The 24,760-nt window shown below is 38.1% G+C and overlaps 1 long non-coding RNA gene across 1 annotated transcript in view; it reads right to left on the reverse strand.

Moving 5' to 3' along the window:
* LOC121315328 overlaps window positions 1–24,760 on the reverse strand; it is a 96,266-nt gene that overhangs the window by 19,154 nt on the left and 52,352 nt on the right. The window lies entirely within an intron of this gene.

Below are 24,760 nucleotides of genomic sequence, written 5' to 3' on the forward strand. Positions count from 1 at the left end.
TCATCAAAATACAGTTTTATGCAACCTAGTGTGAATAGCAGGGTTACAACCTACTGAAAAAAAGGTGACTGCAACCAAGAACGCATCTAGACCTAGCACTGCATCAGAACTGCGTTTTTTTCTCAGATTATTAAATTATTATGGCCGGTTTTTAGAAAACAGGGCTGTGATGAGTCAAAGGGGTTTCGGTCTGTGATTCAGCCTCCCGACAGTAGGTGGCATCAAACCAACTCGGGACTTCCCTTACCAAGATCTCGTGACCATGGCAAAAGTCATCTTTTGAGGGGCGGCACCTTGGTGAGGGGTGGAAGTACGAGTATGTAACTTCCAGCCACTGGAGTCAAGTGAAGGATAAGGACACGTGTCGGTTGGGGATTGGTGTTCCACTGACTACAGAGGCGGGACATTACATACTAAAGGGAACGTACTACTGTGTTCGGGGTTGGTCCGAAAGTAAAAGTAGGAGGAGTCACGGGTGAAGGGAGATACTGGTTTTGTGCAGCGGGTTTTTTTGAAATACTAACATTTCTTTTGTCTTTTTTTTGTTTATGATCACCACAAAGACAAATTAAAGACGAGTCATCAGTTTGTTTTGGATTTCACCCCTGCACTCCTTCCCTCACACCATTTTGTTTTTCGTTTGTTATTTAATCCTTTTTGTTGTGTATAGAAAATAAAAATAAATTATTTTATTTCTGTACACATAAATTACTGTCTGGACATTCCATTTAATACACTCTCGCCTCACACGTGGTGTCAGAAGTGAAAATGGATCCAGCTACAGTTTTGACAATGTTTAGGGAGCAGGAGGAGAAGCGAGAGGAGAGAGAGACACGGCACCTGGAACAGCTCGCCCAGTTCTTGGGACAGCTGGTAGAAAAACTATCAATATCAACATCAGAGAGAGCGGTTGCCCGGATGTTTGCAGCTCAGCCTAATCTTCAGAAGATGACCTCGGAAGATGATCCCGAGGCTTTCTTGATTACTTTTGAGAGAGTGGCAGAGGCTGCAGAGTGGCCTAGGGAACACTGGGCCATGAAATTGGCACCCTGCCTGACAGGGGAAGCTCAGGCAGCGTATCGAGCCCTGACGGCCACGAATGCAGGGGACTATGTTAAAGTTAAAGAAGCCATTCTCTCACGCCTCGGGATCACGGAGGAAACATACCGGCGCCGTTTTCGGGAATACCAGCTGTCCAAGGGGATGCGGCCCCGGGTTGCGGGACAATATCTTTTAGATCAGTGCACCCGGTGGCTGCGGCCAGAAGAACATACACCCCAAGAACTGGTGCAGAAAATAGTTATAGAACAGTTTGCGTCTATACTACCGCCAGGGAATCGAGAGTGGATTAAGAGGAATAGACCTACCACTCTCGAGGATGCCCTCCTCCTGGCGGAGGCCTACGAAGACGCAAACGAAGGTGCCGGGTCAGACCCCACTCCTGCCCCTAAACTAACTCGGACCAACCAACCAATGAAGCCCAGAGGGGGTAACCGGACCTTCAGACCATGGAGGTCGAGGTTAGCCCCATCCTGGGCGAGAGAGAATCCCCCTAACCTGCCGGTCGCGGACTCGCAGGACAGATTAACTCCGTTGATGCCTCCTAACCAAGTGTGCTACCAATGTAATGAGCCTGGACACATTGCCAGGAATTGTCCAGTAATAAAGGTGGACCTGGCGACAAGATCCTGGTCAGCAGTAACAGGTAGGAACACTGGGGAATGTCGGGAGGGCCCTTATCAGTTAAGAGTACAGGTCGGGGGAAAGAGTACTTACGCATTTGCGGACTCTGGGTGTGCACAAACATTGATTCGGCAAGCTCTCTTGGATGGGGTAGCCTGGGAGCCACAGGGTAAAGTGGCTATCTCCTGTATTCATGGAGAAACTCGGGTTTATCCCACCACTAAAGTTAGACTTATTGTAGGTGATTATTCAGCTTACGTTAAAGTGGCTGTAGCGCAATGTTTACCATACCCTGTTCTCCTGGGAAGAGACTGGCCGTTTTTTGATCGTATTTTAGGTCGGGAAATGGTCTTAGTTTCTACCAGGGGACAATTAAAGCAACAGGAGAAAACAATTGGCGAGATTTTTCCGTTGCAATCCGACCTGTTTAACCCTAAAATCCGCCCAAGAAAAACAAAAAGAGAGCGTCGGGTGGAAAAATATGAGGGAACTCTGAGACGACAAGGGGAGGGGTCTGACACAAAAGTAAACCAATCGTTGAAACGGCAAGGAAAGGGAGTAGGTATTCAGTGTAACCGGGGCTGCGAGGTTACTGAGGTGGAAGGTCATGTAATAAAAGACACTCCTCTCTGTGTACCTAACCATTGGGACCGAGATATTGACTTGGGATATGAACAACAAAATGATCCCACGTTACAGTATGCTTGGAAACGGGTTAGATATATCGAGGGGAAGGATATGCAGGAAGGACAACCGGTGGTATTTCCGCATTTTTCTGTATCTGGGCACTTATTATATAGAATAACCCGGGCTCCCGGGACGGGACAGCTCGTAAAACAGTTATTGGTTCCTAGGCCTTTTCAGTCAGAAATCATGAGATTGGCGCATGACATTCCATTTTCAGGTCATTTGGGAACTGAAAAGACTCAGGAACGAATTCTGGCCCGGTTTTTTTGGCCTGGGGTTTATGGTCTTGTGCGGAAGTATGTATCGGAGTGTCCTGAATGTCAATTAGCTGCCCCTAAGTCAGTTCGCCCCGCACCTCTGGTTCCACTTCCAATTATTGGGGTTCCGTTTGAAAGGATTGGTGTAGATTTAGTAGGCCCTCTGGAGGGAACAGAGTCAGGATATCGGTATATTTTAGTAGTAGTGGACTACGCAACGAGATATCCAGAAGCTGTTCCCTTACGCTCTATGAATGCAATAGCTGTAGCGAATGAATTGGTAAAAATATTCTCTAGGGTGGGAATCCCGAAAGAAATTCTCACTGATCAGGGCACTAATTTTATGTCAGACTGTATTCAGCAACTATATAAATTATTGAAAATTCGTTCAATTAGAACCTCAGTTTTTCATCCACAAACGGATGGGCTTGTTGAACGATTTAATCAGACTTTGAAAAATATGTTGCGCCGCTTTGTAGATCAAGAAAAACGCAATTGGGCTAAACTGCTTCCCTACTTGCTCTTTGCAGTTCGCGAGGTACCACAATCCTCAACGGGGTTTTCCCCGTTTGAGCTCTTGTACGGTCGGCAGCCGCGGGGTATCTTGGATCTCATAAGAGAAGGCTGGGAAGAACAGTCAAAGGAGTCTAAAAATGTAGTAAAATACGTGTTGCAGTTACGCGATCGCTTAGAATTAGTCGGTCGATTGGCACATGACAATCTCAAAGCGGCACAGCAGAAGCAGCAACAAAGCTACAATAAAAATGCAAGAATTCGGAACTTTCGACCTGGAGATAAAGTGTTGTTATTGTTGCCCTCATCGGAATCTAAGTTGTTTGCTAAATGGCAGGGTCCTTTTCAGGTTATTCGAGCAATTGGTAAAGTCAATTATGAGATCCGACAGCCTGGGCGTCGGAAAGAAAGTCAAATTTATCATGTTAATCTCCTGAAACCGTGGAAAGAACGGGAAGTCCATTTTATATCTCCTGTACAGGAGGGAGAGGATTTTGGACCCTCAATTGAGTCAGAGTCAGCAATTGAGGTCCCGATGGGGGAACAATTAACTCCTGATCAGCGTGAAGAGGTAAGCAATCTAATTAAAATGTTCAGTGATGTGTTTTCTAACGTGCCTGGAAGAACGCATTTGATCGAACATGCTATTATCACTCCGCCAGGTCTAAGAGTTAGACAGAGACCGTATCGCATTCCAGAGAGTCGGAGAGATTCTGTTCGAAGGGAGGTGGAGTGTATGTTGAAACTTGGGGTAATTGAACCTTCCCGAAGTGAGTGGTGTAGCCCAATAGTACCAATAGACAAGCCAGATGGGTCACTACGATTATGTATCGATTTTAGGAGGGTGAATGCTATCTCCAAGTTTGATGCATATCCCATGCCTCGAGTAGATGAACTCTTAGACAAACTGGGGCAAGCTCGGTTTATTTCAACTCTGGATCTGACGAAAGGATATTGGCAAATTCCATTAACGAAAGCCTCTCGTGAGAAAACGGCATTTTCAACCCCAGAGGGTCTTTTTCAATTTTGTACTATGCCGTTCGGACTTCATGGAGCGCCTGCTACTTTTCAGAGACTAATGGACAGGGTTTTACAACCTCATCGAGAGTATGCAGCTGCGTATATCGATGATGTAGTCATTTATAGTTCTTCCTGGAGAGAACATTTGACTAGATTAGAAGCCGTCTTACAGTCTCTGAGGAGGGCGGGGCTCACAGCGAACATGGCAAAGTGCGCTATTGGAAAAGAAGAAACTAAATATTTAGGTTTCATAATGGGTAAGGGTAGAGTGAAACCGTTGGTTTCAAAAGTCCAGGCTTTGTTGGATTCACCGGTACCTACCACGAAAACCCAGGTGAGATCACTGTTAGGGTTGGCTGGTTATTACCGCCGCTTTATTCCACACTTTTCCACTATAGCCGCCCCTCTCACTGATCTCACTAAAAAGAACGCTCCAAATAAAATTAAGTGGAGTGCAGAGTGTCAGACAGCCTTTGAATCTATTAAAACTAATTTGAGTCAGGCCCCAGCATTAATAAGCCCGGATTTCAGCCGAGAGTTCGTCCTGCAGACAGATGCATCGCAGACTGGTCTGGGGGCGGTTCTGTCCCAGGAGAGAGATGGTGTAGAACACCCGATACTATACATCAGTCGGAAGTTACTGCCCAGAGAACAGAGGTATTCGGTAGTGGAGAAAGAATGCCTGGCAGTGAAATGGGCAGTGGAATCTTTAAAATACTATCTTCTGGGACGACCCTTTGTACTCATCACAGATCACGCTTCTTTAAAGTGGTTAGACACGATGAAGGATTCAAACGCTAGGATTACGCGGTGGTACCTGGCGCTCCAACCCTTCGCCTTTCAAATAAGGTATCGTGCGGGTAAGTTACATCAAAATGCTGATTTTTTTTCCCGGGAGGGAGGTAAAAGGGAAGGGTTAGAGGTTTCCGAGTGTTCCTTCGGCTCCACTCTGAGGGGTGGGATATGTGATGAGTCAAAGGGGTTTCGGTCTGTGATTCAGCCTCCCGACAGTAGATGGCATCAAACCAACTCGGGACTTCCCTTACCAAGATCTCGTGACCATGGCAAAAGTCATCTTTTGAGGGGCGGCACCTTGGTGAGGGGCGGAAGTACGAGTATGTAACTTCCAGCCACTGGAGTCAAGTGAAGGATAAGGACACGTGTCGGTTGGGGATTGGTGTTCCACTGACTACAGAGGCGGGACATTACATACTAAAGGGAACGTACTACTGTGTTCGGGGTTGGTCCGAAAGTAAAAGTAGGAGGAGTCACGGGTGAAGGGAGATACTGGTTTTGTGCAGCGGGTTTTTTTGAAATACTAACATTTCTTTTGTCTTTTTTTTGTTTATGATCACCACGAAGACAAATTAAAGACGAGTCATCAGTTTGTTTTGGATTTCACCCCTGCACTCCTTCCCTCACACCATTTTGTTTTTCGTTTGTTATTTAATCCTTTTTGTTGTGTATAGAAAATAAAAATAAATTATTTTATTTCTGTACACATAAATTACTGTCTGGACATTCCATTTAATACACTCTCGCCTCACAAGGGCACATACTGGACAATGATAATAAATATAGTCAAAAATAACATCCAAGTCCATGAAGTAGAGGTCTTCACAGGTCCAAAATAATAAACCAGAGAACCGGATAATGAGTGCTTCACTTTTCCTTTGCCTAGCTCTAGCATGTCCTGGCTGCACTAGACAGTATTACCAGCATCAACCTAAAAATCTATGTCTGTGTGAACTTCATTTTTTATTCCATTATGAACCTACACAAAGGGGAATATAACATGCTTTTGTGTAAAAAAGAAAAGATAAAAAATATATTGTTATCACAAACTTGAACTTGAAACTTTTCTATAAACTTCAGGTGCATTCAAACAGTATGTATTCCAATCCCAGAACAATAGAAAACAGTGACAGACAAGTTGAAAAAGGCGTGCAAATAGAACAATCTAGACTGAAAAAATAAATCGATCATCTTTTTATTTTTTATTATTTGTGCATTTTTCTTGAGGGACATCAGACAATGTCTGTTAGATAAACTGTTCCCCACTACGACCACTAGTTTAATGAAAATTGATTTGCGTTTGTTTCAAGGACCGAGACTCGAAGTCAAGGTCACTGGGACTTGGACTCGAATGATAGTGACACGGACTCTGCATTTGAGGACTTGACTACAAGTCTGCGATGTACGGTAAAAGTCCGAAAAGCCTTACGTTTTACCAGTAAATGTCAACATTTACCAAATAAGGTAGTAAATGGCAAAAATTATTAATAATAATTAAGAAATAAATAGCTTTTTGGACATTTACCAGTTAATCTTATGATTTACCAAAGCCTATTAGTAAATGCAGGTATATCATCAAAATAATTTATGAATTCCTGCATATAATTGTCAATTAACAAAATAATCATTAATATTGAACAATATTTTTATTTCTGCATACACATTTTCCATTAACAAAATAATCATTATTGAGCTTACAGTAATGCGCAATTGAGCAATTTAAACTGGTACTGAACAATACTGTGAGTCACTTACGTGGAACACCCATCATTCTGGTAAATGTGTGTATTAAATTAAATGCTGTTGAAGGATGTTGTACTCCAAATATGTAGTCGTTTGATGAAAAATAACATTCTGTTAAATGCAAATTTCAATTGTTTAGGACCTTCGATTTTTCAACAGAAAATCAAACTTTGGTTATGACACAAAACGCCACAAAGACAGAAAATGGATAGATCTATACTCACTTATTGCAGCATTTTGTGGCACTTGGTTACACAGAACTCCTGAAGCCTTACAATATTTGAAAGCGAGACATTCGGTCATCAGCCAAAGGCATGTTGTTTATTATTGTGATTTGCCAGTAAATGTCCGAAGTAAAGCATTATCATGTTTAATTTGGACATTTACTGTTTTGTTTGATAAATGTTGACATTTACAAGTAAATCTTAAGATTTGCTAATATTCAGACTTTTACTGTAACATATACACGACTTATCCTACCCTTAAAAATGTATGTGAAAGCTTGCCAGAAATGGAATGCTTTACATACAATCAAGAAAAGGTGATTCCACCTTCCTGCCAGTCCAACAAATGTGATTCATGATTTAAGATGATAGTGCAATATTGTTTAAGAAAGCGTTGGAAAATCTGACAACTTTTTTTTTAACTGGAATCGTATGATCTGCGAATAGTGAAACATAATTTACAAATGAGAGGAGGCCATTAGGCCCATCTAAACTCGTCCGTTTGCTAGTAACTGACTGATCTCAGAACTTTGTCAAGTTGGGTTGTTAAGGATCCATGTGATTCTGCCCCGAACTATAATAAGATGTTTTAATTTAAGGTCACTGGTTTCTCACTATACATCTTACAACACGACTTGGAGGAGCAGGAGCTTGGGAGCCCAAAGCATCCTAAACTTTAATCTTTATATTTCTGTCATTCTGTAAAATTTTCCATATTGCTAAAATTGGTCAAATTACCATTTCAGAAGGGATGACTAAAATATTAAGATGGGTGGATTTTTTTTTAAATGCTCTGTATTCACAATCTGCCATATTCTGTAAATGTTAGCTTACATTTATAAAGCAGTGAGACTAAAAATGACATGCTGTAGTAATGAATCCTTTATTAAGGTATCTCTCTTTAAGGTAGAAGCATGTTAATTTGACCAGCAGAGGGATGTGGGTAGTAGTTGGTGCTTGGGGTAGTAAGGTTGTGTTTTGACTGCTTTACGATTAACACAACAGTGCTAATATCATTTCCCACCTGCTGGATGTTTTCAGGGATGAACAGAATACTGTATTTTGCTTACTAATACTGTAATGAGCATATAATAGGGTGTGTGTGTGTGTGTGTGTGTGTGTGTGTGTGTGTGTGTGTGTGTGTCTTTTATTTTTTACTGCTGTTTCCACACATTTATGTTATGCAAACTAATTTGATTTAGTGTAATGGCAGGCACTCATATTTTCTTCAGTAGGCCTTCCTCTTTTGTAAATGGATTGTGAATCATTTCAAAAGTCAAGCCTTCAGGCCCTAAACCTTATTTTTTGGTAAATTAACACTTCCATGCTCTACACCTATACTCATTTTAAAGCTCTTTGTTAAAAGTTTGGGTGACAGAAAAAAACAAAAAAAACATCTAGACTAATAATCATATGTTGCACCCACTCGTTCACAAAGAAATGGAAAGGGTCCCAACATGGAAATCCCTGATTTAGCCAACCTTTACCAAGATTAACCATTGCCAGACCATGCTTGGTACAGTGCAAGCTATGTTCAATCTCAACAAACATCTTTCTTTTTGGCTCCAACGATTTTACACCCTCCATTGCTATAGTTCAATTTTTCTCTAAGCAAAAAATAATATATTGTCAGTGTTGGGCACATCACTGAAAAAAGAAACATATACTTGTTTCTTCAGAAAAAACTAATATAATGTCCTTACTTATTACGTAATGAAAAGTAGCACTTTATATTAATCGTTATATTTTTTCTCTTGTCTTGTCCTGCGAAACAGTTGTTGTGACTGTTGCTTACTATTTAACTGTATGTCTGGTAATTAATTTAATAAATGTGTCAAACAGGTTTTTAAAATGTTTGTAGTATAACAAACAACTTTCAATAATTGACTGGATATAGCAAATTGTAATCATTACAATGCATGCAACTTTGCAGTCATAGGAGTGAAAATTAAAAAAAAAAAACCTGATGTTACATAATGGCTTTTTATAAAAGAATAGTGAGCGTTAGTGGGAAAACTGACAATGTACAGTACATAAAACATTGTGTTAGATACGTTACTTAACATGATAGATACACACATGTATTTTGTGGATACATATGGATCTATGCATCAATTATACTATAATATTTTTTCATATGCATGCAATCCACTGAAACCCCATTAGAAATGGACCACTGCACACAATCAACACAAGCATGAAAGCTTTCCAGAAATCACAGGTGGAAAACAGAAGTGGTAAGCATGGTAAAAAAAAACAAAAAAAACAAGATGTGTCTTCAGTGTTAGTGCTGTCCAGCTGATTTGTGTTTCAGTGATGTGAAAAATCTCAGTACACCATGATATCTCCACAGTGAGTGTGGATAGCAGATGTAAATGTGGTACAATGTCATTGGGTCCAGCTGTGAAAGTGTGTATTGTGCTAAAAGTGTGGATTTCATTTTCAATTTATGGAGGCCACCAAAACCAGGGAACTGACTTTGTCACCTGAAGGATGTTCTTAGGATATCAGAAAAGTGGATCTGTCAAACATCAAATTATTTTATTATTACCTATTAGAGCTACAATTTTGCATGAATTGATTTACCTCCTCAGCTGAAAGCAACATTTATTTTCAAGTCTATAAAGAAGGCACTGCTTCAAATTACTGTAACAATCGTCAATATTTCAAAAAATGTCCTAACTACTGCTTACGGCCCTATTATCATAACTGAACTTCAGGTCTATAAAAATAAGATGTCTATTATTCCGAATTATACACTAACCAGACACTGCTCTCCGCTTGTTTTCTATGGAGGTCCAGCATGGCTGTGGCATGTTCCTCTGTAATAACGGTACACCCTTGTTCAGATAAAGCCTCAGACCTCTGGTCTCTCGGTTTATTGACTCTTCGTAACATACCACAGCAATGTCATTATCCCTTATGTATCTTATGGTCACCAGTTCAAATCCCACCTCTGCCACTGGCTGACTCACTGTGTGACCCTGAGCAAGTCACTTAACCTCCTTGTGCTCCATCCTGCAGATGAGATATTAAATCAATGTCCTATTGTAAATGACTCTGCATATAATGCACAGTTCACAGCCTACCTCTGTAAAGCAATTTGTGATGGTGGCCCACTATGAAAGGTGCTATATAAAAATAAAGATATTATTATTATTATTATTATTATTATTATTATTATTATTATTATTATTATTATTATTTAGAGTGTAAAATTAATTAGATTGCTGTCTAAATGTGGAGCAAAGTATTATGTATATGACAAAGCTGCAGTGTCTTTCCTCCATTCTCTATAATTATATCCTTATTACATTATAAGCTGCACACTGAGAAGCATTTGGAACCGTGACCCTTTTATGAATATAGAAGATCAGTAAATTAGTGATAAGTAATTGTTGAAATAACTCCTCTGTAAACAGCATGATTGTGGTGTAATTAAATATAAACTCAATTTTCTGTTATCCTATTAAATAATGTTAACAGCTTATCAGCATACTGTGTTGGGTTTTAAATAAAAATAGAAAAGCATAATGCGCCAAAACAAATTCAGCATCATTTGCACTTTATGGAATAAGGGTCTTAAAATACTGAATAATTGATTCAATGCTACAGTAAAAGCCTTGGATTAGAACATATATCCATGTTTCTTTTATTTATTTTTACTTATTATTTATCCTGCAATAATATATTCTGTGTGCTTCTCTGCTGTGTTTCTGTGTAGATTAATTACCATGATCTATTCCAGAAAAATATTTTTAAAGGCATACACAGTATAAAAGTAGACATTTTGGGGCATTTTTTTTTTAATCCCTGGCATTTTGGTTTCTGGACAATAAGCAAAGTTGCAAAAGTCACATTTTCATAAAGTAATATCATTACTGTGGTTTACTTACTTTTTAAAACAAATTTAACATAAATAAACACTGCAAGAAAATGTAGAAAAGGGGGTGTTATACAAAGAAAAAACACCTCAACGTTTTGGTTTTTATTTAAAAGTCCTTGTAACAGAAAATACTAGGATCACAACAAAACAAAACATTGATCACTATACTTAACATGTACCTTGAAAGTTGGGCCAGTGTTTGAAAAGCGTGAAGCACACCTCCATCTGTACTCTGACTCACCAAATCTGAAGCAGCACCTTGTGATCCTGTTTTTTAAATTTTAATCCCTACTGTCTGACACATCACTTTCCATTTTAGAAGCTTTCACGGAAATTCTGGCAAGATGGTAAATCAGTGCACGGCAAAACGCGTTGTGATAATTATTTCTAATATTTATTAACTATGTCATTTATGGCAAACAATGACGTGGATTTTTGCCTTCAAATTACAGCAATGGTCGTTCAAATATTCAGATAGTTTCTCCGCCACACTAAAGAAAATAATAATGACTCCAGGCCGTTGTTTTCACTAAAGTCTTCCCTCGTTGATCAACCAATGTACTGAAGTTAATGGAAGGCAATAGCTGTTCACAGAAACAGAAGCTGTATGAGGAAACAGAACGTAAGCATCATGAAGTGATGAATGAAAGCACATTTGAGACACGTTGCTCTAGTGGACTGTGTGAGGGGGTGGAAATGCATCTGCGTTGGATGAAAAGCAGATGATATAAGTCCCGGTACCCAGTACCAGCATCAAAATAAGTCCCGGTACAGAGTACCGGTGAGTACCGGCAGAATTTCACCCCTGGTGATAAATATATATGGGAGCTGACATCTTTTGAGGTTTTTGATATGTCTCAATGATGGGAAAATAAACATGTCTGGTTGTGTTTGTAAGAAACTACTGGCACACCAGGCAAAGGATCAAACTCTTGTCTCCTAGTTCAGAAACCAACTGACTACTGTGTTAAAATAATGTTAGCTATATATATAAAAAAAAAAAAAATCATAAATTCACTCATTAGTTACATAGGTCTTGAATGTAAAGTTTATAATGAAACATGTTATAGCAAAAATGTGTTTTCAATGTAATACAAGTTAAAGGTTACTGTGGCTTATTCTCAGGATTTATTTACATTTGCACTACCTGGCTTGTTTCACTCAGCATTGTCTTCTTGGTGAAAACATATCACTGGTTAATAATGTGTCAGTCAATAGGGGAAGGAGTTAGTGGGTTAATGATAGGAAAGAATCCATTGAAAGGGTGGGGATAATTTCATCCTCCAGATGAAATGACCAAGCATGTGCAGAACTAACTGAAAACAAGGTTTGCAAACAAGACTTCTTAATTAAAATGTAGTACCAGATATCATGTTTTAAAATAAAAAAGCACATGTGTTTCTTTCAAATCTGGACATATGAGACCTATGTTATACACAAAGACGTGCACAACAGGTTAGAATTACAGATTTCTTTAATGTTTTTATTTTAATTTTTTTTAGCTACTATCACTCTAAAAGAGCCAGGCTCTTCATTAGCATTTTTATATAACTCAACTCAGTCCCCTACTGGTGAGATTGATTACATTGCAGCATGGTGTGAGCTTGTATTGGGAAAAGGTTTCACTTCCTTCTGCATATTATGTTATACTATAATCACTTGCTCCATGCATAACTGTTTCAAAGTTAAACTACTGGACTATAAACAGATGTCAAATATATACTTTGAATCCAAAAGGCAAATGTCAATAAGGGTTTTTTTTGTTTAAACTGGACACACACACACACACACACATATATATATATATATATATATATATATATATATATATATATATATATATATATATATATATATATATATGCTGCTGTGACAAAATGTCCTTTGTATAAAATATTAATGTGTGCTTTTATTTCAGCTACCTCAGTTATGCATTTACAAAACAAAATGTTTATTCCAAGAGGCAACAATGCTACACATTTCATTGTTGCTTCAGAGTCCTCTTTATTATAGTGTCTAAGTTTCAGGTGGCATGGTGATCTATAATAAGCCTGACGTTGAGTAGCTAATGGGGTTTCAAAGAATTCAATTCTACCAATGATATAAATTAACAAATCTTGTTAGGATTTGTACAAATAACTTGAATTCCATGCTTTCCCTCCTCACAGCCATTTCTGCTGGTGCATTTGGCCCTGAATCTTGGCTGATCTGTGCACACATCCTCCTCTGGCACTGCCTTTATCTTTTACTCAGGAGGGTGACTGGAAACCAACTGAGTCAGATGGCTAGAGAACATTCAGCAATCAGGATTCTGATAAATCTGGAAGATGTTCTACATGGTTTAACGTGCTTAATCCTTAAGGTACCGCAACTACATAGCTTTCTTTATTTTCTTAACAGCGTGAAATGCAGGGCAGGTAGTTAAAGCAGTCACTACTGTCAACGGGAGGAAGAGGACCATAAAAACTGCTGAGTTATTTAGGCTTTTTGTCGTCGTCCCCCATCCCGCGTGTTGCAGAGGGGAAAAGAAGCAATTTGATGCGAGAAAAAGAAAGATGGTTTGAATGTTTGAGAAAAAGCAGCTGATGGTGGATTAAAGGAGAATGTTGGTAAGAATTTGTGAGAGTAGCCTGAAATCCCAGCAACTGCTGGTTTGCAATAGCTGGGGAATAAAGCATTCCTGGTATCCTGAGCAAACTATTTGGTTTATAAAACCATATGCTTAAATAAAAAGTAGATTCTTAGAACTAGCGCTGCAGACGTGTTCATCTAGAATTCAAATAGCCTCAAACAAGCCCTTTGAAGCTTGTACAAAGTTTTCGAGATTTTGGCATTATTGGCAATAAAGGATGGTATTGAGCTTGCATCTAAAATTAAACTTGAAGCTCTATAAACTGCAGCTTGACTACTTTTCTTCCTGTATCCGGGAAGTTTGAGATATGCTAAGCTTGTTGCCATGGCAACCGGCTTGTTTCAAGAGGGGGGGCCTTGTTTTGAGAAGCACCGCTGTTTGAAAATTTAAAAAATGAAAAATAAAATAAAATAATAAAACTTACATGTATGGTCACTGAAACTGAAATTTGATCACTATCAGTATATGATTGTCTATACATTCCATTCATTAATGGATTCTTAATTCAAGTTGCAAATTACATCATTTTAAATGTACCAATGTTGTTGCTTTCTTTTTCTAGCATTGATTTGCAATGTCATTTTATTCATTTAGTTCAGATTAATCATTGTCCGAAATGTTCTTGAGGAAGGGGGATTTGCTTTTTGGCACTGTTGTCTTGCAAGTGTGTATACCTGTAGTTTACTTTTACTATAGTTTTACATTCTCACTACCATGTGTGCATTTACAAACAAAATTATACATAAGCATTTGTCTTTTTTTATTATCTTTACAAAGAGTAAATAATAAGTGATTGGGAAGTTACTGAGTGGGGTGCGGCCACCTCTGTGATGATGAGGATTATTATTATTATTATTATTATTATTATTATTATTATATTATTATTATTATTATTATTATTAAAATGTATTGTATTGTGTTTGTTAAAAACAATGTTTTGTTATTGTTTTGCAGGGTAGATAGGGTGAAAGCCCCATCCCGCTAAACTCGTGCGGAATGTGTCCGTCTCCAAATTGATTAAGTGATTACTAATTTGGAGATGGCCGAGGACATGAAAGTACATGAGCAGCTCATAAGGGGGAGAGGGTTAAGAGGGGTGAGACGGATATCAAGAAAGTAAACCATTGCTATATGTATTGAATCAAAACCAGCATGGTACTGGTTTTGTTTGTGTGTGCTTATTTGGTTTGGCCAACGTGCCTTTCGTTTTGTGTTTTGTTTGTTTTGATTTATTGAATAAATAGGTGTCCAGCATTTCACCTGCAGTACCGTGCCTGTCTATACTTCCTGGTCTGTCACCACCCAGCCATCTGTGACAGTTACTCAGTAGGTTTTTTTTTTTAAGTAGTTTAACTTAAACTCACATCTGTTTGCCTGAGTAATGTAATTAAGAAGAAACAGTTTGTGATATTGAAGAGAGAAGTGATATTAGTCAGTTATATGAGGTATACAGTGAGAAGAATAATGTTTTCTTAGTGGCTCCGGAATCAATTAATTAAATAGTCCAACCCCAACCAACCTAAGAAGAGTGTAGGCATTTTCTGGATGTCTTTGTATCTGTTTGTTTAACCTATAATTGAGCTCAAAAGGAGTCTGTTTACGGACTGTATTAAGCTTTTGAGGTTTTGACTCAAGCCTGTTGCTGTGGAGCTCTATTTATAACACACAACTTCACAATAGACAGTAGTAATTTACAGTGAAAGCCAATAACAGATTTGAACCAATAAAACCATGAAGAAAACAATGTAGGACAAAGTTTCTCTCAAAACAGGGTGTTACCCTTACAAAAAATATTTAAAGTACAGTAGGGTCCACTCAATTTTAAAAATCCCACCGACAACCTGGCATTTTAAATCTTTTTACTCTGGCAATGTAAGAGACAGCCACGGTTGCATAGCATAGTTTGGAAGAGGAGATTCAGGGCTTTTAAATGAGGTCCTATATATGTATTTCTGGGATTGTAGCCTGGCACTAGAGAGACATGAATGCACACGTGCTTTGCTATGTTATTGCTGCACTCTATGACAGACCTATCTCAGTACAGTAAACACACATTTTACAAAAGAAAAATGGCGACATTGAAGGCACAAAAACCTATTTTCCGATAAGTATATAATTGTTTTTTCATCAACAGTGGGCATGTTGTTTTATTCACAGTTTGCTCACCCGGTGACACCCTGTGGTCACAGACCTGCTGTTAAAATCAACAGGTGATGCTCAACAAATTGCTGCTAAAATTACCCATGAGCCACCAGACTCCCCGGGCTAGAAAGCTGTTTCAGTCGACTCTGACGGCAAATCATTTAAGAAATGGTAAATAATAGAAGTTAAACTGAATCCCACTCATTATGAACTTTTCCCTTCCATTTAAGTAGTCAAATCCAAAAGCAAAGACATTCGAATTAAAGTTGATGGAGTTTGTAATGACACTAGTTATATTATCTAACTTTGGCATTTAATATCATAGCAATTAAGTCATAAAAAAGAGTACTGCTTAGCATAAAACCTTTTGTATGAATTTACTATTAAATGTAATTCAGCATGTTACTATCTGCACAAAAAACTAATAAATCGTTTTTAATATAAGTTCATAAAAATCCATTTTTATATAAACCCTCGCTTGGTTAAAGAATATAGAGTTGCCCGAATAAAAGAAACAGCATTGGTGTGTATTATTCAGAAAAAAAAAAGGACTGAAGAAAATGTAAAGCCGGATGGAGTGAACTGCATGATTAGATTTGTGAAGAGCAAGAAAACCCTGAAGTAAAGAGTGGAGTTGGAAGATCGTGGCCCCACACTGCTGGAATTGCCAGTTGCTCTGTGCAGTGTGACTCCAAGTCCTTCTGCAGGTATCGCTGCATCGCTGTGTAATTTTGTGTTGAAGCGATGGTCCCAATCTGTTCAACAGATCGTCAAACCTTTCACCTGTCATTCTAAAAATCGCTTTCTTTGGCTTGCAAATCTGTAACAGCCTTGTCTTGCACCACAGCACAAAGTTTTCTCCTACTACTAGTCGCCATATTGAGGTCACCAAACTGTTGTTTTCATCCAGTCACTGGTGCACATATTTCTGCCTCACCAGTCTATTTGTTGCAGTGAATAAAACAACGCGCCCAGTGTTTGTGGATCAGGTGCACATTACAAGTCAGCTGCTAGGGTTTGGTTGCCATGGTTGTCAAGTAGCCACAGTGAATAGCTCCCACATGATCAGTTTTGTGGCACAAATAATTTGAATGTGTTTTTTCTTTTCTTTTGCACATTTTTCAATTGTTCTGTTTTTTTTTTTTTTTTTTTTTGGGCTGCTTTTGATCTAATTTGTATATATGGCCATAATTCCTTTATTTATTATCTAATTTGTTAAAACAAATGTCCATGTTCCCTGCAAGTTTCATTGTACACTGTCAGAGTTGAGCTGGCCGTGCTAAAATACATTTTATAAACAATAAATTGTTGTTTTTTTTTCTAAAAAGCATCTCTCTTTCTGTGTTTTTTGTTATCTGTACTAAACAGTGTGAGTCTCAGACTATTTCACTTTTTTTATGGAAGCCTACCATGTGCACATTCACTGAATGTATGACATGTACCTGTAACCTTTATAGTTAAAGAGTTATAGCCACAAATCTAACAGTAAAAACAAAAAACAGCCAAAAATAACTTGGACCCTAACTTGTTTTGTAGTAGGGACAATAGAAGCAAGAAAGAGATCTGTTGATACATCCAGGAATTCAGAGAGACCTGAGTGTGTTACAGTATAAATATAGGCTGGGTTGTTAGTGAATCTATTACCGTCAGTCTTACAGTGCATTGGAATTCAGAATTATCAATAAAAGTCTGTCCCCTGAATACATCAGTACCGGTAGAGAGGTAATGTGACCTTATAGGTAAAAAAACAAAGAGTCAGCGTTAAAAGTATTGGTTTAAGTGCTAATATCCCACAATGAAACATATTACAATTATGCAATGGCTATGAGGTAATTTGCAATGAAAGATCATTGACAAAAATCAGTTTATAAAGATTACTTCACATAGTTCATTTAAATGAATAGGAAGATGATCCTTGCCATTATATAATTAACATTATCACATTTACCCAAAAGAAGTGACCATGATTCAAACAATGAATTGTTATTAATAATGTGTTGCATCTGCTGTAGTACGAAGGCTGGCATTTCCATAACAGATGCTTACTTGCTGTTTTGAGACCTCATAAGACATTCTTTAAAAGGAGAATTACTTATCTCAGGGGACCATTTCGTTTTCAATTATTCTTGAACAAATAAATAGATGTCAAACCAAGTAATTTACCAGGGAAACTAAATGTGTTTGAGAATCATTGTACCTACCACTGATACAAAAACAAATCTTCAAAACTTTTTGAGTGAGTGAGCTGATACTGCTGCAACTACCCCACTACCAGGGCTTTGTATACCAAAAGTGCACATTTGTGCAAATTGCCTTTTAGAAATCTTCCATCGAAAGGAGCTTTGGAAACCTGTACATTGGATCTGATTTCTTGTTTAATTAAAGAAAATCACAACACAAATAAAGGGTGTTTCTTTGAAAATCTTGCATTCTGCTTTTAATTGTATCTTGATCTTGGTTTGTATATATTAATCATTAAGCACAATAGTGGTAATCCTAGAACCATGTGGATAATTGATTACAAAATTAGTTTCAGCTTGATTGTCCCTTTGGTCTTTAAAAAATGAAGAGTTCAATGACTATTTTTGCATTAATTATAACTTTTGTTCAGGAAGGGAAAAGTACTGCAAGAGGTTGAGTGTATAAACAGTCCGCTAATGCTACATATTAATACAGCAGACCTGAACATAGCTATTAACAACGGCATGAGAAGAACCAGTCACATTTTGAGAGGTTAACCCTGCAGCATACTAAAGCAATACTTTGGGCTGTCTGTCCGCTGTTTGTTTTTTGAGAGAGAGAGAGAGAGAGAGAGAGAGAGAGAGAGAGAGAGAGAGAGAGAGAGAGAGAGAGAGAGAGAGAGAGAGAGATTAATGTAAGGGAATTCTCTTAAGGGGAATACAAACCATATATCACAAACAGTCATTCAGTGTTCTATTTATACCACAAGTATATATTTAATATAAATAGCAACACAATTTGTACATATTTTATATTACATCATTTAATTCAGGGTTATTTTACTGGCAGAATAAAGGGCACACCAAGCTGCTGTGTTGATTCATGATGGAAACATGTACTGGTTACACCAGATTCAGAGTATGGGACTTGAACCAACACTAGCTTGAACCAACATGATCACAGTGCCATTAACACATCACAGCATGAGCATTTAACCTTGTACAACCTGGACTTCAGCATATCTGCCAATGAGAACTGTTGTCAAAAAAAGCTGATATGGTGCATGTCAGATGAAGCTTTGAATCACTCATATCAACTGAAACTACAATGGCAATGCTTTGTGCTCTTATAAAAGTACTTTGTACAAACCAATATTTTTTTCTGTCCTTTTTGTTGTTCTTTCTTCCACTGAATTATCAGATGAAACTAGATGTGTAGTGATTGTTGTGCATCAACATCTACAAGGAAATATGTAAGGGCTCCTGAGTGGCACATCCAGTAAAGGCGCTCCGCATGGAGTGCAGGAAGCGCCTATAACTTGGAGGTCACCGGTTTGAGTCCAGGCTATTCCACTGCCAACTGTGGACGGGAGTTCCCCGGGGACAGTGCACAAGTGGGCGAGCTTAGGTCAGCCAGGGTGTCCTTGGCTCACCGTGCACCAGCGACCCCTGTAGTGTGGCTGGGCGCCTGTGGGCTTGCCTGTAAGCTGCCCTGAGCTGTATTGTCTGACACTGTAGCTCTGAGGTGGCTGCATTGTGGGCCTGCAGTGTGAAAAAGAAGCAGTTGGCTGATGGCACATGCTTCAGAGGACAGCGTGTGTTCGTCAGCACGGGAGTGGTAGCAGTAAGCTAAGCCAAAAAATTATTGGCTATTCCAAATTGGGAATTAAAAAAAAAAATTATAATTGGTGACTACTACATATATATATATATAATGATAATTAAGTGTAACTTGCCCCAGGATGGAATATATAAGCCTGACCTCATTTGGACTGCATCTGAATACAACCCTTAGTTCGTAAGATAGTGAACAACTGTTTCATTGAAAGGGTTTAAACCAAATAGATTTTTCTAATGAATCTCAACAAACTAAACAAACTTAGAATCAGTGCTATTAGAAAGCTCTGATTATGCCATAAATTATTTATTCTTAGATCCCCCTGTCTATCCTAAACAGCTCTATTTTTTCTCAGCTAATTGCATATCCCTGTTAGGATACAACTATTAATGTCACCTTACCTTCTTATAATCTTCCTTAATCGTTGCTGTGATTAGTAAAATTCTGATTCTAACCGCTGTCAGGTATCTATCAAAAAAATAAATAAATTGTTGAAATCCCCAGCCACAGGTATCCATTTTAGTTTCCACACAGCAGCAATGCTACATATACTTTGTACTGTGCCGTATACCTTGTGCCACAGAGTGTTTTATAAACCATGTTCACTTTTATGATCAGACAGCAATGACAGGGCCTGAAATCTCTGAAATATCTACTACCACAGACAACTGGTTTGGATGAAGGCGGATGACCTGCCAATCAATAACCTGGACAGAACATTGTGCTAAAATAATTTGTATCCTATCTGATCAATATGAACTCCTTTAATAAATGCTGTTGCTATTTTTTCATCACCTAAATTATACCCCAGCTCACTTAAGCCCACAACATTATATGCCCTAGAAATTGATGATTCTACACATGATAGATAAATCTGAAAAACACTGTTCTTAGTAGGTGTTCCTCAAGCTTGCACCATTTTTAAGGTAAAAGCATAACTACCTATAAAATTATCTTCAGAAATTATGTGACAAATCTTATACCTACTACTGCATATCTCCCTCCTACAAAACAGATTTACACTGTATGCATAATTTCCAGCAAAACCCTCAGCTGTCACTGTGAAACAGTAAGTGGAATTTTTAAGCCACCACTGAATATTGGATTAGTTGCCAGTCGCTGGTGCAGTAAGTTTCTGACTGACAGCTGTTAAGCGTTATTCTGGGTCTGATGAATGTTACTTCCTACCCACTTCACAGTATGCCATCATCCTCAGTTCCCCTGATATGATACATGTGTCTAGAAAAAAAAACATCTTCTGAACTTGAGCCCAAATTTATTCCTCCTTAAAAAAAAAAAAAAAAAGCTGTATAACTACATTCAGTACAGCCTTTGATTATCAGTACAAATTGAGTCTGGTCAGAGCAGTTTGGATACATGTCTACTATAATCCCTTTTCCCATGATGCACTTGTTTGTGAGAGAAGTTTCCGTAGGTTAGCAGAAAATAAAAGTTGGGCTTGCATTTGCGTTTTTAATGTCTTTTTCCATTAAAATTAGTTGAAGCTCATCTTCAAAAAGCTGAAGTTAAATTGTTAAATTGAAATACGACCCCATCAGTTTGGGGTTATTTTATATTTTTAGAAGCCTGGCTTGGGGTTGTCTCGCGACAGACAATTCACTTTACCCAAAGCCATTTCATTCGACTTTATGAAGCCAAATTAGTTCATTCTATAGAGTGATATTAATCAATACAACTCTAAAAAAAAGTTCACCTGCTTTCTTCGTACAACCATGTGGCAGTACCGATTCTTGTCTGCTCGTTTTGCAATTACCATCCTTATGTCAAATCAATCAACCATCCCACATGCTATTCTATTCCCCAAGTGAATCTCTAAAGAAAAGGAGTAATGAGATATCATTCTTTCCATCACCTCAATATTAAAGTGCAAGGTTGTAAGAATTCTGAGTTCAAGTATAAGTGTGCTATCTTTAAACAATAACCTGTGACAATATGAGTGTTTATCAGCTGTTAACAGTTAAATATTTTAGCACATTGCCTTAGTGTTCCCACGGAGAACATTTTTTCTCCCAGCAGCTGTTAAAAAATGTCCAATAACTTAAACTTTTGCTTCCCTCTTGGGGACTACTGTCTCTCAAGCTCCATTGGCACTGAGAAAGATGATAAATGATGTGCTGTGTTCAGTAATGGACCTGCCTAATATATGCCATCTTTTGATATATAGTGGGATCTTCTATATCAACAAACTGTTCTATTGGTAGGCCTCAAAAGTAAAATATGATTACTTTTGAGGCCTACCAATAGATAAATATTCCTGTGTGGGGTGCCAGTAAACACTTCCTTAGCAGGAGGCAACGATGAATTTAAAGGTAACAAGCTTTTTTATTATTAAAAGTAAACATTGATTACAGATATAGTGCAGTGTTTTCCGCTAGACTTGTTAGTTTAATACACAAAGTTGCTGAGTTCATACACATTCCTAAAGTACCCCAAGAAGCCATTCCTTGTTCAACAGTAATTCAACATGATATTTTATATATTGTCATATACTGTACAAACACCAAGTGATTTTGATATAAATGGAGCACTACTGACCTACATAACAGCTACAGTGCCCTTCGAAAGTACTGGGACAGCGAGGTCTAACCTGTTATTTTTGCTTTACAGTCAAGCAATTTGTATTTGTAATCATGAGATTAATATGAATAATAAGTACAATAATATGTTTTATTTTTGGGTAATTCCATGCATACATTTGAGCATATTAGAACAAAAACATAGTTTGTGTTCAACCCATTTATTTCAAGTGACCATAAGTATTGGGTCACTTTCACTTTAAGTACCTTTCAGGGTGTAAAAGTCAGCATTTGGTTGCATATCCCTTTGAGGCAATAACTGCATGAAGTCTGCAACCCATTGAGCTCACCAAACTCTTTGTGTAATCATTTGAGATGTTTTGCCAAGGCTTTGCTCAGTCTTCTGTGAACTGTGGATTTTGATACCTTCACCCCTGCACTCTAGAGGTTGTTGGTGATTTCACTGACAGCTGTTTTAGGGTTTTCCTTGACAGCTCAGATCATTTTTCTGTCATCAACTGCAGATCTATTTCTTGGCCAACCCGGTCTTGGCTGATTGGTAATTATACCTGTGGTTTCTTTCTTCTTCAGTATATTCCAAATTGTAGATTTTCTATTCTTCACCTTCAAAATTGCCTGCTTTTCTTTAACAGAAAGTTCTTTGGTTTTTATATTGATTTCCGACTATGGACTCCAAACACAAAGCGATATCAAAGCGAGACAGGACGATAGGATGTTCACAGCTCTTTTATGAGTGCCTAATTACCCAACAACAAACACCTGACCAACAAGAGACACCTGTCAGCCAATTGTCCCAATACTTTTGCTCCTTCGAAATAAAGAGTTTCAACACTATTAATTTGTTTAACTGACCTAAGAGGGTAGAACTGAATTGACTTTATTAAAAAATAAAACACTTAGGAGTTGTACTTATCAGTGGTGTTTTTTTTGTTTTTTTTTCAAGGAGAAATGATTATTATTAGAGTTCATAGTGAAAATCCCAGTTTAAACTTCACTGTCGCAATAATTTTGGAAGGCACTGTATATGAAGTACCAGGCAACTTGGAATATAAAGACTATTACTAAATATCTGACTTTTACAACAACACACATGAACATGTGCTGGAGTGTTGGTAGTATTTCTATTAGTAGTATTTGTTAAACTAAAGGTTGTTGTTATGGGGACATTCTGGTTGAGATATGTTTCCATATTAAGCCCAGCAGTGTTATCCTCTTATTAATTCCTTTTTATTCAAAAATTTGCTTTGAGTTTCAGTTTAAGTTCACAAAAACAGTAAGTTTACTTAAAATGGTATTTCCACTCAACAGATAATTGTTATAATAATATAAAAAGGAATTAAAAAACTTAACACAAATCTGACTGTCACTAATGGACTGAAAACTTAACACAAATCTGACAGTCACTAACAGCAAAATATTAATTGAGATTCAATAGAAATACTCCAAGACCTACCAGGACCAAAATTCTTATAACTAAATAAAACTTAAGCATAGCTTTATATTTTAAATTCATATGGTAATCAGTGTGGAGGAACGTGGCTATTAGCTGCTCTACAAAAACAGGGGGGGGGATAGTTGGTGACCAAATACTACAGAAATCTACTTACAAAAAACCAATAACAACTAAACTCAAAACCGCAGAGCAATAAATTGTGACCAAGCATGACCAAGTTTCACTAAATTGCCACTTGAAGGTAGCATCAGCATACATTAAACCACCTCACCCATAAACTGGAGGAAAGACTAAAGTACAGTATACATTAAAAGCCTTTAGTGAAAATATAAATAAATATAAAATCATGCAACTGAAACAGATTGAATGGGAAGCAATATTGTTTTGGGTAACACTTTACATGCGTCTCCAACACTGTAGTTACACTATAGTTGTGTAGTAAACACTTCATTACATTGTAGTCAGCCAATCATGTGTGCAAATACAATGTAATTACTGCCAACTTACACCTGTCATTCAGGAGAACTGAAGTTGACTTCCATTCCCACTTTAGAATCAGTTGTCTATTTTCATCCACTGCAGGGGAACAGCCTGCTGCCTGATCAGGTACTCAAAAACCTGAGCTATCTGGCTCCTCAGTTCGGAGATGTCCTTAGCCTATTTCGAGTGTCTCGTCCGCTTACTGAACCTTGAGGGAGATCTTGAGTGGCTGTGAGCTCGATGGGCTCACAACCAACACACCGAGGTGGACAGGTCAATGTATCCATGGAGTCTACTCTACAATGGGCTGGAATCAGGCGCAGTGGAGGAAGCACATGTTGTTGTTTTTTATTTTTTAAACTGCAAGGCAGTGAAGGGTAGAGTGTTTTTTTTTTGGCCGCTCATGCCGAGTGGGAGGGCCGAGTCAGGCCAGCGGCGTTGACTCAACAGTGGGTGCAGCAGAGCAGGGTCCCGGTGGAGGAATACATTTGTCTTTTCTCTCTTTTATTTAATTTTGCTGCAAAAAGCAGAAGAAAATACATACAGGCAGCAGATGCTGTAGGGTTAGAAAAAGCAGACTACAATCGCCAAGTGATGTAGGCTGCTGAAAGAATATATATATATATTTTAAATTGAGCACAATTCTGCAGAACTTATAGATCAGTTCTCACAAGCTGAGTTTCTGATTCCTTGAAAGTGGCAAAACGACTTCCAGTAATAAATTGCAGGGGAACTACCAGAAAACATGTAGTGAGAGCACTTTCACACAGAGTCAGTCACACAACTAGAGGTTAGTTTATACCTACCTTACCTAACTGATTGTGTGAAGCAAAAGAGAACACGACTACTTATTCTCTCGGTAGGTGGGACTGAGGACGTCACTACCTGG

The sequence above is a fragment of the Polyodon spathula genome, chromosome 5 (genome assembly GCF_017654505.1).
Source record: "Polyodon spathula isolate WHYD16114869_AA chromosome 5, ASM1765450v1, whole genome shotgun sequence".
In the NCBI taxonomy this organism is placed as follows: Eukaryota; Metazoa; Chordata; class Actinopteri; order Acipenseriformes; family Polyodontidae; genus Polyodon; species Polyodon spathula.